Source organism: Ceratotherium simum, chromosome 35, assembly GCF_057802395.1.
Source record: "Ceratotherium simum simum isolate JZ-2026a chromosome 35, ASM5780239v1, whole genome shotgun sequence".
Taxonomy (NCBI): domain Eukaryota; kingdom Metazoa; phylum Chordata; class Mammalia; order Perissodactyla; family Rhinocerotidae; genus Ceratotherium; species Ceratotherium simum.
Genome location: NC_141934.1, coordinates 8,270,694 through 8,287,201, shown reverse-complemented (window position 1 = coordinate 8,287,201; position 16,508 = coordinate 8,270,694). Strand labels below are relative to the sequence as shown.

Sequence of the window (16,508 nt, the reverse complement as noted above, 5' to 3'; positions counted from 1 at the left end):
CCCAAATTAGTCTGTTACAGAGTCGTCACAAGCATGCCTTGCTTTTAAACAAAAAAAAAAAACTTTTTTGAAACAACAAAACAAAAACTAGTACTGATCACTTTTCTGACAACACACAATTACTCAAAATTAACTAGTACTGAAAGGGGGAAGGGGCCATACCCACGGGCCTTGTCTCACATGAGTGCATGTGGGTAGGTGCAGGGCATTTGTTATTATTGCAAAAACGAGTTTTAACTTTTAATCTTTAGTTTGATTTAAACATTGCTTTTAGTATGATGCCGACACCAGCTGTGCAGAAAGGGCTCTGGAGAGATGTTCATAGCAGCACACACCTGCGGCTCTTCTTCGCTTCTGGAGGCTCCAGGGCAGCCAATATTGCTTCATCAAATACATTCTTTAGGCCTTTCTGCGTGAGTGCAGAACACTCCACATACTTGACAGCCTTCAGGTCACGGGCCAGCTTTTCAGCAGTCTCTGGAGTGATAGGCTTCTGTTTGTTCTTGGCAAGTTTCTCAATAGTAGAGGGGTCATCTCTGAGATCAATTTGGGTCCCAACAAGCAAGAAAGGAGTCTTTGGACAGTGGTGAGTTATCTCAGGCACCCACTTTTCTTTCACATTTTCGAATGAGGATGGAGAGACCACTGAAAAACAGACTAGAAATACATCTGTTTGTGGATAACTCAGCAGTCGTAATCTGTCATAATCATCTTGCCCTGCAGTATCAAAAAGTCCAAGAGTATATGGCTCTCCACCAATCATAACTGTGACTGCATAGTTGTCAAAAACAGTTGGTACATACTCAGATGGAAATTTATTTGTTGTGTAGGATATCAGGAGACATGTTTTACCAACGGCACCATCACCCACAACAACGCACTTAATTGTCTGCATTGCTGAAACAGTTTTTTATCCACTTTAAATATTTCAGATTCGATGACGACCTCAGTTCCTCCGCCGGGGCGTTGGCAGCAATGCGCGGGGTCTCCTCCTGAACATATTTTTTTCAAATCTACTGAGTAAATACTTAGGGACAAGACTGCTGGGTGTTATATAAAGACTATGTTTTGGTTTGTAAGAATTTATTGGAAGTCAACAGTGAAATGATCTGGGCCTGGTGTTTTCTTTGCTGGGAGATTACTATTTATTTATTCCATGTTTTTAATAGAATTAGACATCTTCAGATGATCTATTTTTCCTTGTGTGTTTGTAGTTTGTGTGCTTCAAATAATTTGTCCAATTCATATAAATTATCAAATTTGGGGGCAGAGTTTTTCTAAATAGTTCATTGTTACACTCTTCATGCCCACAAGATCAGTAGTAATGACCCTCTTCATTTCTGCTCTTTGTAATTTGTGTCATTTCTTTTTTTTAATGATTAGGCTGGCTAGAGTTTTATCAAGTTTATTGATCACAATGAACCAGCTTTGGTTTGGTTGGTTTTCCCTATTGATTTTCTGTGTTCATTGTCATTGATATCTGTAATTTTTTTTAGTATTTCTTTTCTCCTGCTTGCTCTCCATTACATTAATCTCTTTGTCTACTTTCTTAATGTGGAAACTTAATATATTGATTTTAGGTTTCTTATTTTCTAATATGTTGCATTCAATGCTGTAAACTTCCATCTTGAGCTCTGCCTTCCCAATTTTGTGAATTGATTGTCATTTCACTCAGTTCAAAATGTTTCTTTTTAATCTCTCTTGAGACTTCTTTGATCTATGCATTATTTGTAAGTGTACTGTTTAATCTCCAAATAATTTTGGATTTTCCAACTATGTTTTCTTTGTTGATATCTAGTTAAATTCCATAGTAGTGTTAGAAGATATTTTGTACGATTTCTATTTTTTTTATATATGGTGAGGTGTGTTCTGTGCACCAGAATGTGGTTTATCCTGGTGAAAGTTTCATGTGAGCAGGAGAAGATTGTGTGTTCTGCTGCTATTGGATGAAGTACTCAGTAAATGTCAATTAGATCTGTTTGATTGATGGTGCTCTTCAGTTAAACTGTATCCTTACTGAGTCTCTGTGAGCTCAGCCTTGTGGTCCTAATGCTGATGCTGTGAACTGTTGAACTTCACTCATCTCACTGAACAGGCAGCTGTCAGCAATGGGAACATTAGTCACCATGTAAAGCAGCTCCAACATCTGTGTATATGTTTAGCATTACAAGAGCCTGCAAAATCCCAAATATGGTACATTGTTATAAGGTGAGCTCAGTGGACACATGGCCCAGGATAGCTATCAGTGTATTTAATCCCAGACTTTGGTCCAGTCAATAGTGTGAAAATTACATAGAAAATCCAGATGATTCTGTCATTTCACAGATTCTGAGACTTGAGAGGCACCACCTGGGCATCCTGCTCAACCTCCGTCAGTGCTGGGTTTATTCCTCAGGATCTGACCCAAAACAAATAAAAACTGAGTTGGTATTTTAGTGGTATTTCATAGCGTTGCCACCACAGCCCTAGAAATGCTCAAATCCTGCAATCTACGAAAACTAGGAAGAAAGGAAAATAAGAAATCAAAGTACAACTTTGTATGAGCCTGATACCCATCACCTCTTTTGCAAGCTCTTGTGTAACTGTGTTGGAGAGCATCAGCACACTCAGTCAATACACGCCTGTCACAGTAAAGGAAGACTGGAAAGAGAAAGGCCACAGGATAAAGTGCATCTTATTTTAATGGTAGGATTTCAGATTGTGAAATCTTCCATAATTGATTATCTTTATGACAAAGTATTAAGCAATAATTATAATAGAATATTTTGCATAGAATTGAATCCAGTCACTTAATAAAATATTGTAAATAATTAAAATAAAAACTCATATAGAACAATGATAATTGCAGTGATAGATATATATATCTTTGGAGGATGAAATTGTCTTGGGGGATGAGAAGAAGATAGCAGGATTTCACAATAGGTAAGAGGAGTGATGGAAATGTGTAACTGAGTCATTGCATGTAGTTCAGGGTCATTTGTAGACTACTTCATGTTGCATTAGGTTGTCTTTTGCTACAAAGCTAAATACTCTCATTCTCATTTCTTTTCTGCTCTTTTCATTTGTTTCTCCTTTTTCCATGGAGCATGATGACTAGTTCAATCCATGCTTTTTAAACAACTACATCCATACATCTATACATTATACCTTATACTATATATATTATAATATACATTATTTTATATTATACATTATTTTAATATACATTATAGAATTATAATACATTATATACATTTCCCCAAGTAAAGCAAAGCTCCGTGAGTATTTCATGAGCAACACCACCACTAAAGGACTGTTACTCTGTGTCCTCCTAGCATCCTGAGATGACCAGTCCGAGGAGCTTCCTACCGGCAGGGCAGATGAAGAGGCTCCATCTAATGCCAGAGGAAGGTCATCTGGTGATAGAAATGTTGCCTTCTTGGATTTTTTTCTTTTTCGATTAAGTTCAAATTTGAGAATATGCCAGTGTACACTAATTATGTTAGAATGCATATCTTTTGGAATAGGAGGGGAGACTCTGTTATGGACTTAATATTTACATCCTACAAATTTATATGTTGAAGCCCTAAACTCTCATGTGATGGTATTAGGAGGTGGGTCCTGTGGGAGGTAATTAGGATTAGATGAGGTTATGAGGATGGAGCCCCAATGATGGGTTGATATCTTTATAAGAAGAGGAAAAGAATAGAACCTCCTCTCTCCTCACCATGTGAGGAAACAGAGACAACGAGATGGTGTGCAAGCCGTGAAGAGGCCTCACCAGACACCAAATCTGCTGGCATCTTGATCTTTGACATCCTACCTTCCAGAACTATGAAAAATAAATGTCTGTAGTTTGAGCCACCCAGTCCATGATATTTGGTTATAGCAGTCTGAACTGACTCAGGCAGACTCGTACAATCAGATGCATGACTCAAGAGGACGTTTAAAAATGTCCATTTTAAAATGGCAGCATCAAGTTATAAACCGTATGGAAGAGGGACTTATCCTTAGAAGCAATTTCTCTTTGGATTAATAATTTTGTAATTGTCAACCAAAATGGACTTGAGAGTTGCAGCCCATAGGAAAAGCTTGTACTTTTCCATAGGTGTCCCATATGCTTTCTTCTGGGGCCTGTGGCTTGACCGCTGCTTTCTCTCTGGAATTCTACATTCACTAAGAAGACACAAGATCTGAGAAACCCTGCAAAGTATTATCTGATCCTCACAGTGTTTTCTTTTCTATAATTGTAGGTGATCTCAATAATGAGTGAAAATGGTCTATATTCTGGAACACTCATGTGTTGAGGAAAAATCCAGATGAACAGAAAGGTGGGGCTTTCTTGCTGGCTTTAGTCTGGAGAGCCTCCCTGATTCCAGCCTCCTGCTGGGAATGAGGATCGGGAGTGTGGTGTAAGGAACTCTGTTTCCAGGTAAAGAACTATGGCAACTTTCTACAGTCCCTGGAACAGCTGTGTTCCCTTCACAGTGTGTGGATTTGTGTGCACGGGGCTTTAGGGATTTCTGTGTGTGAGTCTGTGTGGTGTGATTGTGAATGTGTGTGGGAGTATATGTGACTGAGAGTGTGAGTTTCCCCATGGATACATCCCACTTACACAGCACTATTGTGTCACCTTGCTCAAAGAAAATCCCATGGCCACCGTATGCTTTAAGTACATCAACTTGTTCATCACTCACCACAACTGTATCTACGGGTGTGTTTACTATTCCTACTTCTCAGAAAATGAGGTGCAGAGATGAATGACCCAAGCTCTTGAGCTCCTGTGTGAAAGAGTCTAACTGTGAATACAGGGCTGTGGCCCCAGGGTTGAAGCTCTGAACTACTTCATGTCCTTCATCACTCAGCAATGGGATCATTAGTCCCAGTGCAAGGGTGTTCCAGCATCCATCTATATTCCTGGAATTACTTGGGCATACAGAGGTCCCAATCACTGTCCTTCATTATAAGGTAGCCTCTATAGTCACATCACACAGGCCATCTATCGGTGCCTATTACCACAGATTTTGCCATAGTCATTAGCAGAAAAAGCATGTAGAAAACCCACATGCTTCTGGTCAGAAATAGATTCTGAGAGGTCCGGACACCGTGTAGAACAACCTCATCAACCTCTGTTGGTGTTGCGGTCATTCCTCAGCATCTAGGCCAGAATAGGTAAGAATCGAGGAGATATTTCAATGGTATTTGATAAGGTTATAACAACCTGGACTAGAAATATTCAAATTCTGTGAGCTATACCCCCTGGGAAGATTGAGAAATAAGAACTGACAGCACTGCTTGGTAATTACCCTGGTGCCCATCACTCATTGTAACTGTCTTGTACAGTATGTCAGAGAGCATCAGCACTCAGCCCAGGCTCCCCGGTAATGAACTAGCCCTCTCCTGGCTGGCTGTTGTGAGCGTGGACAGCTGCTGACCAATGAACACTGACACATTAGCTTAGAGAAGCAAGACCGGAAGTGAAAATATCCCATGAGTTAATAATGGTTAATTGAAATGGTAGGATATCAGTACTTTCAACATTTCTAAAATTGGTTATCTTTATGATAAAGGCTTAGTGAATAAACAAAATAGAGTGTTTTGCCTGGAATTAAGTCCAGTCCCCCAATGTAAGGTTGCTTTTAATCAATTGCAAAATCTTGTACAACTGAGGAGAAATGCGGCATACATGGATCCATGGAGGCAGAGATGGTTTGGAGGACGTGAAGAAGATAGTAATAGTTTAGCTGGATTTAAATATGGGAAAGAGGGGTGATGAGACTGTCATTTAACTGTAGCGTGTATTTAATAACATTTGTAAATGGAACACTTCACCTTGGTTTATGCTGCCATTAGCTCCAAAGCTGAGGATTCTGAGTCTCGTTCCTCTCATTTTCCTCCTCTTTTCTGTGCTTCTTCTACCAAGGAGGATGGCCCAGCAGCAGCTCAGTCCATACTTCTTAACCAACCACATCCACAGACTCTAGTTCCGTGTCCACATCAAACAAGGCTCGCTGAGCAATTCCTGAGCAACGCCACCCACGACTGACAGTTACTCTGTGTCCTTCTCACTCCCCATGAGGGCCTGTGGAAGGAGCTTTCTCAAGAGAGGTCCGAGGAAGGGACCCTGTCTAATGCCAAGGTAAGGTTGCCCGTCTTTGTCTGAAATAGATATGGTGGCGTGTTGGTTTATTTCACTTTCAATTGAATTTTCATATATGAAAATCTGACAATGTACATGACAGATATGTATAATTTCCTTGGTGGGGGGAGTTGTGAACTGTGAGTCTCTTATCAACTGATACCTGATTCAAGAGGGCGTCCACAAATGGCAGCATCAGTTGATAAACTGTGTGGTAGGGACTTTTCCTCAGTGGAAATTTTCATTCCTTGAATTAAGAATTTTGCAGTTGGAAGCCAATATAGACCTACATGATAGATCATCCTGGAAAAGCCCATGCCTTTTCCACTGGTGTGCTCTATAGCTCCTTTGGGGTCTTTGCCTAGATGACAATTTCCCATCTGGTTTTCTAAAGTCACCAAGAGAACAATTCCCATTGACTTGAATCCTGGTATTGACCAGGTCGGGGACAGAGTCTTTTTGGGGATTTTTACATAAATCAAAACTTTTTTTTTTTTTTTTGTGAAGAAGATCGGCCCTGAGCTAACATCTGCCAATCCTCCTCTTTTTGCTGAGGAAGACTGGTCCTGGGCTAACATCCATGCCCATCTTCCTCCACTTTATATGGGACGCCACCACAGCATGGCCTGACAAGCGGTGCGGCGGTGCGCGCCCGGGATCCGAAACTGCGAACCACGGGCTGCCACAGCGGAGCGCACGCACTTAACTGCTACACCACCGGGCTGGCCCCAAATCAAAACTTATATATTACAGATGTTTTAAAAATATTTTATATGAAATAAAATAACTATATATAAAAGCACCAAACCATGGGAGGACTTAATAAATGATTATAAGGCAGTCCCCCTAGTGACCATCCTCAATGTCATTCCCTGTCTCATATAACACTCTTTCAGTCTTAGTTGTACAGGTGACTGCAAATTTAGTACTTTATACGTCCTTATGTTAATGTCCTTCTAGGCACTTCATTTTGTGAAGTTTGTCAATTCCTCTGGAAGGAATCATGAGAACAATACTATTTATTGTATTATATAAAGTATGACACTGAAAGGTTATTGCTTTGTAATATGTAAGTTTATGTTGTTATTCATGCATCCTTATCACCCCTATTACATTTAATATGTAATCATTATTTTAAAGGAAAATGCTTTATATTATTTTTAACTGCACTCCCCCCTTGGTTTCTTGCACGAGGGATCCCATTGTTTCTTGCACCAGGGATCCCACATTTCGATCTTGCACTGAGCCTACGAAGTTCATATTCAGCCCTTCAGATGGTTAGAAACTCCCAGCCCTCCCACACGACAGCCCTAGTGAGAGGACCAAGGAGAGGGGCCAGCAGTGGAGCCTTGTGTCAACCTCACAGAGGCCTCAGGTTGACCTCAGCAGCTAAGAGGGGCCAAGCTCTGCTGTGACCTGACTTTCTGATGGGTCCTTGTGAGGCTAATCGCGCCAAGTGTTACATGGACCCGTGGCCAGTGGGCATGTCGTGGCAGGGCCCATCTAGCAGTGGGGAGGAGCCCATGCCTGCATCAACTTCCCTCATTGTAGCCATGGAACACATGATGGAGGGCAGGGAGAGGTGGTAACTGCAGAATGTGACATTTAAACCTGAAATGCATGTGGAATCCAGCATTTGACTAGATTATTTTTTCTATTTCAAGCACAGATAAAATGAGATAAAAATTAAGTGACAGTCATTGGAAAATGAAGAAAGTAATAAGTTTGCATAGTTAGTTTTGTGGCAGGTGCAGTCTACATTAATACAACAGTGTTTCTAGTTGTGCTCCTCGGCACCATGGAGTCCTGTGGGAGGCAGGGTATGCCAGGGGAGTGGGGTACAGAGAGACGTTTTTTGAATATTTTAATTAACAAAGTTATATAGTCAGGAAAGATGTAAAATGAACATTTAACTCTCCTCTACCCTACAGATACTTTGTGTCTACCATAAACATTTACTTGGGTACAATTTCATAAATTCTCAGTGCATACTCAAGGATATCTCTACACATCATTAAAAAACAAGCCAACTGGGTATTTTATGATAGAGTTATTCAGATGGCTCTGTTCACCTAGCAATGCATCTTCGACAGCTTCCCAAATCCCTACATTTGGGAGGTCCTCACTGGGATGTTTACTTGTTGATTGAGCCAAAACTGGGGGAAAAAAAATCCAAATGTCCATCCACTGATGAGGAAATAACAAAATATGGCACATCCATACAGGGGAATACTACTCCTCAAGGGAGAGGGACAAAATGTTGATAGGTGCTGCAACATAAATGAATCTCAAAAATATATGGTTGGTAGAATAAGCAAGACACAAAAAACTACACAATGTATGATTCAATTTATATTAAATATTTAGGAAAGGCAAATTTATGGAAACAGAAATGAGGTAAGTGGTTGCCTGGAGCTGGATGTGGAACATGAATTGACTGCAAACAGGTATGGTCAAAACTAGTTGGGGTGATGGAAATATTCTAATATTGGATTATGATGATATGTAATTTGTTAGCCTATAAAAACTCACCTAAAATAAGTGAGAATTATATCTTATTAAAATGTATTTCAGAGAAGCTGTAAAAATAACTAGCAACGTGTATAGGGTTGGTGAGTATGTGAAATAAGTTTGGGAATATATTGATTTGAGCTGAAGGTGGGTGATGGGTAACGTAGGTTCATTACTCTATTTCTTCTATTTAGTGTATATTTGAAATTTCCTATAATTATAATAAAAAAGGCTCTGCTGAGTCTTGTGTAGGATGAAGAAAATGCTTGGCTTGATTTGCTCTAAGGTAAATGACAATTTAGTTGGAAGTATGAGACATATACAAAAATAACTATAGGACAAGCTAGAGATGCCTATGAAAAGTCTTTGACAACAGAAACAAGGGGAAATAAAAGGTTTCATGGTGGAGATGAAGTTTGAGTTGCATCTTGGTAGGAGGATGGCTTTGATGTCAGCCTGGGGGAAGATCTATGTGGAAGGACAGAGGGTAGTAATTTGAGGGCATCTGTGAGGCTTTATTTACTGTGAAGATGACATTTGTACAAATACGGGGAGGGAGTGAGGGCATGACCCGTGTGGAGAATGCACTTCCGGTGGGGGAGGCAGCAAGAGAAGAAATGGGACAAGTCAGGTGACTGTTACACTAATTCAGGCAATGGTGATGGAGGCTCAGGACCAGAGTGGTTACAGTTGTGAAAGGTGGTTACGAAATGGAGTCACTCATGTCAAGGGCACCTAAAATGGAGCGGGGGAGCCATTAGGGACGTGGGGCTTATGCACGTCTCTCCCAGATGGAATGTACACTTTGGAACAGTGCTTCACCGCTATCATTCTGACCTTCGTCCAAGAAATATGTTTACTCCCATAGATAAGAACTTTCTGCGTTAGAGATGGCCTTAGCAACCAATCACGTATAGCCAAGAAGTCACAGGTGTTGCCAGCACCAATCACAAATCTTGCAAAACCATCTATGTAATTTATCTCTTTTTGACTTTATAAACCCTTACCTGTTTTGTTCTCCTTGGAGCACATTTCAGTTTCTACTTGAATCTGTGTCTCCCGATTTGCAATTCCTAAGACCCCAAATAAACCTTTTGCTTTTCTGGCACTTTATGCCTCTCATCCTTTGACACAGTGGAGGTAGTGAGGAGGGTTCAGACACTGGACACATTTCAAAGGTAGAACTGACAGGTTTTGCTGACAGTGTGGATGTGGGATGTGATAGAAAGAAGCATCGAGGATGACTCTAAGATTATTGTCCTGATGGAGAGGATAGAGTTTCTGTGAACAGAAATGGGAAGAATACAGGTGAGGTAGTTTTGGGCAGGAGTATCAGAAATTCAGCCTTGGTAATGCTCAGATAGATTATCTATTAGACCGCCATGTGGAAAGAATAAGTAAGAAGATCATTATCTGGAGTGGAGGCTCAAGATAGATATTTCAATATCGTCAGTGCTTAGAAGGCATTTAAAGCCTTCAGACTGCCTGACACCACCAAGGAGGTGTGCATGGAGAGGAGAGCCAAAGATCCAGGACCGAGCCATGGGGCCCTCAAATGTGAGAGCTCAGAGAGAGAGGAGCCCCCTGCAGAGGGGACAGACAGGGAGTAGCTAGTGAGGCAGGGGGACCAGGAGAGGGCGGTGCCCTGGGAGCCAGTGAGGAAGAGCGACAAGGAGAGAGTGATCCACTCATTGCACAAGAGGTGGCCTGGGACTTGGCCACTGGACTGAGGGACAGGAGGTCATTGTGAGCTTTTTGAGGGCAGTTTCAGTGGAATTTGCAGGATCAAGCTTAATTGGCCCAGGTGTAGGGGACAGTGGATGCTCTGACTTAGAGCCAGTGAGCATAGATAGCTCTTTGAGGACTTTCATTGTAAACCGGCAGGAGGGAATTGAGGTGATGGCTGGAGAGAAAGGAGAGTGTACAGAAGGTTTTATAAGAGGGAAACATAAAAACATGACTGTGTGCCGATGGGACAATTCAGTAGAGAGGGAAGAGTGGACAATGGTTCTGTATCAGGAAGAGGAACCCTGTGTATGGGGTGAGGGCATTGACAGACTGGTGTTCTTGAGTAGCTGGGATAAAATTTCTTCAGTATTGGTTTAGAGTTAAAATATTTTTAGAATAAAATTTATAAAAACAACAAAGTGTATTCTAAATGTTAAAAAAAACTGTAAAACAAAAGATAACATTTTATTGGAAATGCCTCATTTAATGGGCTGGATGGTGGTGGCATTAATTGTGACAGGATTAAAAGGATTATCAAATTTTGTCTGTGTGGGCTACTGCAGGATGTCTGTAAGACTATCCACACCTGTGTGACCCTTGGACTGTAGAACAGAGTGTGGACACCACTTGACTGTAAGGAGAAAATTTCATTTGTTTTCAAGGAAATCGGGGGCAGCCTGGTAGCGTAGTGGTTAAGTGAGCGTGCTCCACTTCAGCGGCCTGGGGTTCACAGGTTCGGATCCCGGGCGCACACCGACACACCGCATGTCAAGCCAGTGGCATCCCATATAAAGTAGAGGAAGATGGGCACGGATGTTAGCCCAGGGCCAATCTTCCTTGGCAAAAAGAGGAGGATTGGCAACAGATGTTAGCTCAGGGCTAATTTTCCTCACCAAAAAAAAAAATAATAATAATCAAGAAAATCAACTGCTAGTCCCAAGGGAGGGCCAGAAAAATTGGCATCTTGCCAAACAATAGGGTACATCCTACAAATGACACTATACAGGTATTGTGGAAATCTAATTATTACCTTGATTCATGAATAATGACTATAGTTTATTCAGTGTCCCAGATGTAAGACAAACCCTAAAATTGGATGCCGACTGGGTGGCGTAGTGGTTAAGTTCTCATGCTCTGCTTTGGCGGCCTGGGGTTCGTGGTCTGGATCCCAGGTGCAGACCTACACCACTCACCAAGCTATGCTGTGGTGGCGTCCCACATACAAAATAGAGGAAGATGGGCACAGATGTTAGCTCAGGGACAGTCTTCCTCAAGCAAAAATAGGAAGATTGGCAACAGATGCTAGCTCAGGGTCAATCTTCCTCACCAAAAAAAAAAAAAAAAACCTAAAACTGACAACCCATATTCTTTTTTAATTTCATTTGTACAAATTTCAACTTAGTCAGTCAGTCAGCAGTGCTACAAACACGTCAGTAAAAATGCATTCACAACTCAAGCTTGGTTCACATTTTATAGTAAACAATGTTTCAAGCTAATGTGCGGACTTCAGCTAGCTGTTGAACGTGAGCTGATACTGAGAGAACTCCATGAAACAGAGTTGCCAGGGTTTTTTAAATTAGTAGACTTTGTTATTTACAAGTTCAGAATAACATAAAAAATGGACAGAAAATACAGTAAGTTCCCATAATGCCCCTCTCCCTGAGACAGTGCCCCTAACTATTAACATCTTACATTAAGATGGCATATTTCTTACAATTAATGAACCAATATTGATATACTATTACCAATTAAAACTCAAGTTTACAATAAGGGGCACTCATTGTGTGGTACAGTTCTACAGGTTTGGATTATGCATAATGCCATTTATTGCCATGACGGTATCATATTGCATTGAATCATTGCTCCAAAAATTCCATTCGTCACCTGTTCTCTCTCCCTTTCCTCTGAATCCTTGGAAACCACCGAACTTTTTACTGTATCTATAGTTTGCCTTTTCCAGAATATTCTGTAGTTGGAACAATTGAGTGTGTAGCTTTTGCAGACTGACTTCTTTCATTTAGCAATATACATTTAAAATTCTTTCATATTTTCATAATTTGATGACAAAATTATTTTTATTACTGAACAGTATTCCATTGAATGGATAAAATAAAGTTTGTGTCATGAGCTCAGCTGACCTGGGAGAGAGAGTTGAGCATCAGGTGTCATAGCAGCCAATTAAAACAGCAGGACAAAATGAAAGAGTTAAGCCTTTCATCACTTACCATGATGGCACAAGGAAGAGCTTAAACTGGAGAAAGTGCCGCTCCCCCTGTTCCCTTTGTCCGATGGAATGTCACATCATTTGGGGGTCAGGTGGACCAGTGCAGATTGGAGTCGTCTCTCTGCAGAGGGGACCCTAAGAAAAGGCTCTGGCGGTTTTATGGACCCTGGGGTCAGGGGAGGGCAGGAGGGAAGGACTGGGAGTGGGAAGGTACTAGGTACTGACTCAGAGAGTGGGGACAGTGTCTGCAAGCTTCCCTCTCCTCCCTCTGTAAGGCGGCCTTGGCAGAGGAGCCTGAAGAGAACCTTGGCCCGAGGCCTCAACAAAGAGACCCAGGAATGAAGGTGCCTGGGCCAGGAATGCAAATATGAGAAGAGCATAGCTGGCCAGAGGGGCCTGAGCACTTGACTGCAGCCCCTTCAGAGACTGCAGTGCACTGGCCCTGCACCCAGTCTGGGGTGGGGAGGACAGCTTCCCCTATGAGACCCGCCTGGTAAAGGCTTTGTGCTTGCCCGTGGTGGGTCCTGAGAAATCACACACAGGTTTTTAACCAGTAGCCAGACTCCTCAGTTTGTTTATCCATCCACCTTTTGAAGGGATCTCTGTTGTTTCCAGTTTTTGATGATTGTGATAAAGCTGCTATGAGCATTCATGTAAATTTCCTTCTATTCACTACTTTTGCTGCATCCCACAAGTTATATTTTCATTTCATCTACTTAAAATTATTTTTAAATTTCTATTTAGACCTCTTCTTTAATGTCTTATGTGGAAGTGTGTTGTTTAATCTCCAAATATTTGGGGACATTTAACCAACCACGTCCATGTACTCCATCCTCTTGACTAAGTGCCGCAGAGCTCCCTGAGTAATTCACGAACAGCATCACCACGCCTGACAGTTACTCTGCATCCTCCCAGCCTCCCGGAGGACCTATTGGAGGAGCCTCCTGGTGCAGGAGAGATGAAGGGGCCTTGTCTAATGTCAATGTAAGATCATGTTCCATTGCCTGAAATAGAGACTTTGTTTCTTCATTTCCTCTTTATTAATTAAGTGCAGTCGTGAAAACATGACAGTGTACATTACAGACGCTAATACCGTCTTCTAGGGGTGGTGGAAGAGGAGATCCTTCCCAACTGGTGTCTGATCCCAGAGGGCACCTGCAGGGGCAGCGCCAGGTCGGCCGCTGTGTGTGGGGCCTTTCCCCAGAAGCAGTGTTTCCTCCTGGGATTGAGAATCCTCTAGTTACTAACCTAAAGGCTAGAGAGCCATGTTGCCCAGGAAAAGCTCATGCATTTCCCAAGCGTGCACGCTAAGCTTGCTTTGAGGGCCTTGAGTTGACCACTGTTTCTACCTGGTTTTCAACAGCCACCAAGAGAACCAAAACCAAAAAAAAATGTGCAAACAGTCCTCACCTTGATCTGCTCCTCACACTGCTCACTTGTGTAATTGAGACCGTCTCAAGAGCAAGAGGAAACTGTGAAAATTCTGAACGACCTCACTGGCTGAGGAAGACATTTAGATGATAAGAAAGGTGGGTGTCCTGGCTGCTTTCAGTCTGGAAACCCAAGATGATTCCAGGTTCCTGATGGGAATGAGAATTGAGGTTTTGGTGGGAAAAAAAATGATTTTCCAGATTAAAAAATATATGGCCATGTTTGTACAGTACCTGGAAGTAACTCTGCTCCCTTTAGGTGCTGCAGGGCTGTGTGCATGAGGGTTATGGTGTCTTGTGTTATTCTATGTGGTGTGATTGTGAATGTGTGGGTGTGAGTTGTGTTTGTGAGTCTGTGTGTTCCCCCAGGAGTCATTTTCCATTCACACAGTGCAGATGTCATTGTCAACCGTTTGAAATAAATTCCCTCCCAACTGCACACTTTATATGCATTGACTCAACAACCCACACCCAACTTCACCTAGAATTTTGTTTATCCTCCCTCTTATCAGATGGAGATTCCACAGTGCCCACACTGATGGCCTAAGCTCTCGAGTTCCTAAGTGGAGGAGCCAACGTGTGGACCAGGCGCGTCTCCCCAAGTCTGACGCTCTGAACTACTGACCTGCATGTATCGCTCAGACATAGCACCTGTATTCACCAGGCAAGGTCAAGACCGTGGGGAGGACAAGCCGCACTCCCTGCGCTTCACATGGAGCATGAAGATCATGACCTCCAGGGAGCCCAACGAGACGATGAGGGGGATCCACCAGGTGCTGGACACAAACAGCTGTGGGGGCAGCTGTGCAAGAAGTCCGTGTGCCGAGTGTGCACAGTGCGCCCAGGTGAGAGCACTTTGTGCCGTGGAGGGTGGAGGTGCGCAAACTGCGGGAGTGTTCACTCGACAGGGTTCAAGTGAGGAGGCTGGCTGCCACCTCCATGGCCTTCAAAAGCAGTGGGTCCAAAATAGCCATTGAGCTTTAGGGACTGCCAGGAATCACCTGGGACACAAGAGGAGAGGCTGCCGCCCTGACTGCCGGTTGGGCCGTCCTCCCCGACCTGGTGAAGCTTCAGAGACTGGAAGGTTTCTCCTGGCACTTCTCCCCTCCCCCACTCTTCTCAGTCTCTCCTCCATGTCTGTGGGGGAGGGGAGGGGATTATTGTAAATTCCTGAACTTGGTTCTTCCAAACCTTATAGTAAAATCGATGCTCCAGAAACATGTATCACAGGTATTCTGCTGTTTTGCATCCTCCCTGCACAGATCGGGGCTGTACACACTCCAGTTTGAGAAGCGTGTGGTAATGTAGTACTCAGAGTTCATCAGGAAATCTAAATGGAAAAATGACTTAAGAGAATTATCACAGTAAATCCAAATAGGAACAAATGATTAAAATCAGTTCTAAATGGATAAAGCTCGGATCTGTACTACAGGGTAGATGTGCAGAAACTGTGTGTGACCTTCATACACGAGTCACATTACCTGGCATTTTTAAAAGGACCAATGGGACTTTTTTTGGGGGGGGCCTGTGTTAATTAGGGCTAAATAGGATAAGGAAATCCCATGATCAGGCTGTGTTGGGTGTCAGAAAGGACTGTGGTCACCCAAAGCAGCTTAGGGGGTGATTTCACTGCGTGGCTGAGTTTCCTGACTATAATGAAGGAGTCCGACTGTCCACTGTGATTCCTTCTCCTCTTTATAACTGGGGCACAGAGTGGTCACTCTAAGAGGCCTGACCAAGGCTTGGGCTGTTCGGCCAGCCTGAGGTTCCCAGGGGTGCTTGACTTTGAGCCAGTGTCCCTGGTGGTCCAAAGGGAGGATTCATGGCAAGAGACAGCAGCCCGGAGGGATGGAGGGGAGGGCGAGAAAGGTGGCTTTTAAAAGGCAAATTCCAGGTTCCCAGGTGCCTGTATGACATTTTAGACAGTGAGTTTATGGTCTCAGAAACCATCATGGAGTTTCCACGGGCTTCCTCAGAAGCCTGAGGATTATCCAGGAAGTCCCCGGCCACCACATGTGGGGCCTGCCACACTGTGTGCACAGTCTTCTAACCTGCAGTGACCCTGCCCACTGGTGATCATAGCCGGGGATGGGCCTAGAGTCTAAGCAGTCAGAGAGGATTCTCCTTCACCCACGGGAGCAGGGCCAGGGGATGCAAGTGAGGGCTGGGGGCAGGGCTGGAGTCTTGTCGTTCCCATTTAACTTCTCCACTTTTGATTTTCTTTATGCTTAACACCTGATGAGTCATCAACCAGTGTTGCTCTTCTTAAATTCCCACCCATGGCTCTCATCATCTCCAGGGCAGATCCCAGTTCCTGAGTTGACTTTCAGGACCCTCAGGGACCTGGCCCCCAAAGACTCTCTCACATTCCACATTGTACTTTACAATACACACATCAAATCTTCACTTTGCCCATTTCTCACATATACCACCACACCTCAGTGCCTTTGCACGTGCAGTTTCCTCTCTGGGAAGCCCATATGCTGGGCATTTATTA

The 16,508-nt window shown here is 43.0% G+C and overlaps 1 long non-coding RNA gene and 1 pseudogene across 2 annotated transcripts; one reads left to right on the top strand and one right to left on the bottom strand.

Moving 5' to 3' along the window:
• Positions 1-220: 220 nt before the first annotated feature.
• Positions 221-976, bottom strand: LOC101395593 (cell division control protein 42 homolog pseudogene; annotated as a pseudogene).
• Positions 977-4,163: 3,187 nt separating this feature from the next.
• LOC147912447 (uncharacterized) lies at positions 4,164-15,331 on the top strand. 2 transcript variants are annotated; one of them, XR_015549864.1, is made up of 4 exons: positions 4,164-4,411; positions 5,903-6,118; positions 13,945-14,110; positions 14,524-15,331. It is a non-coding gene; the product is annotated as an uncharacterized LOC147912447 (long non-coding RNA). The 2 variants fall into 2 exon arrangements; XR_015549865.1 differs by lacking the exon at positions 13,945-14,110.
• Positions 15,332-16,508: the final 1,177 nt, after the last annotated feature.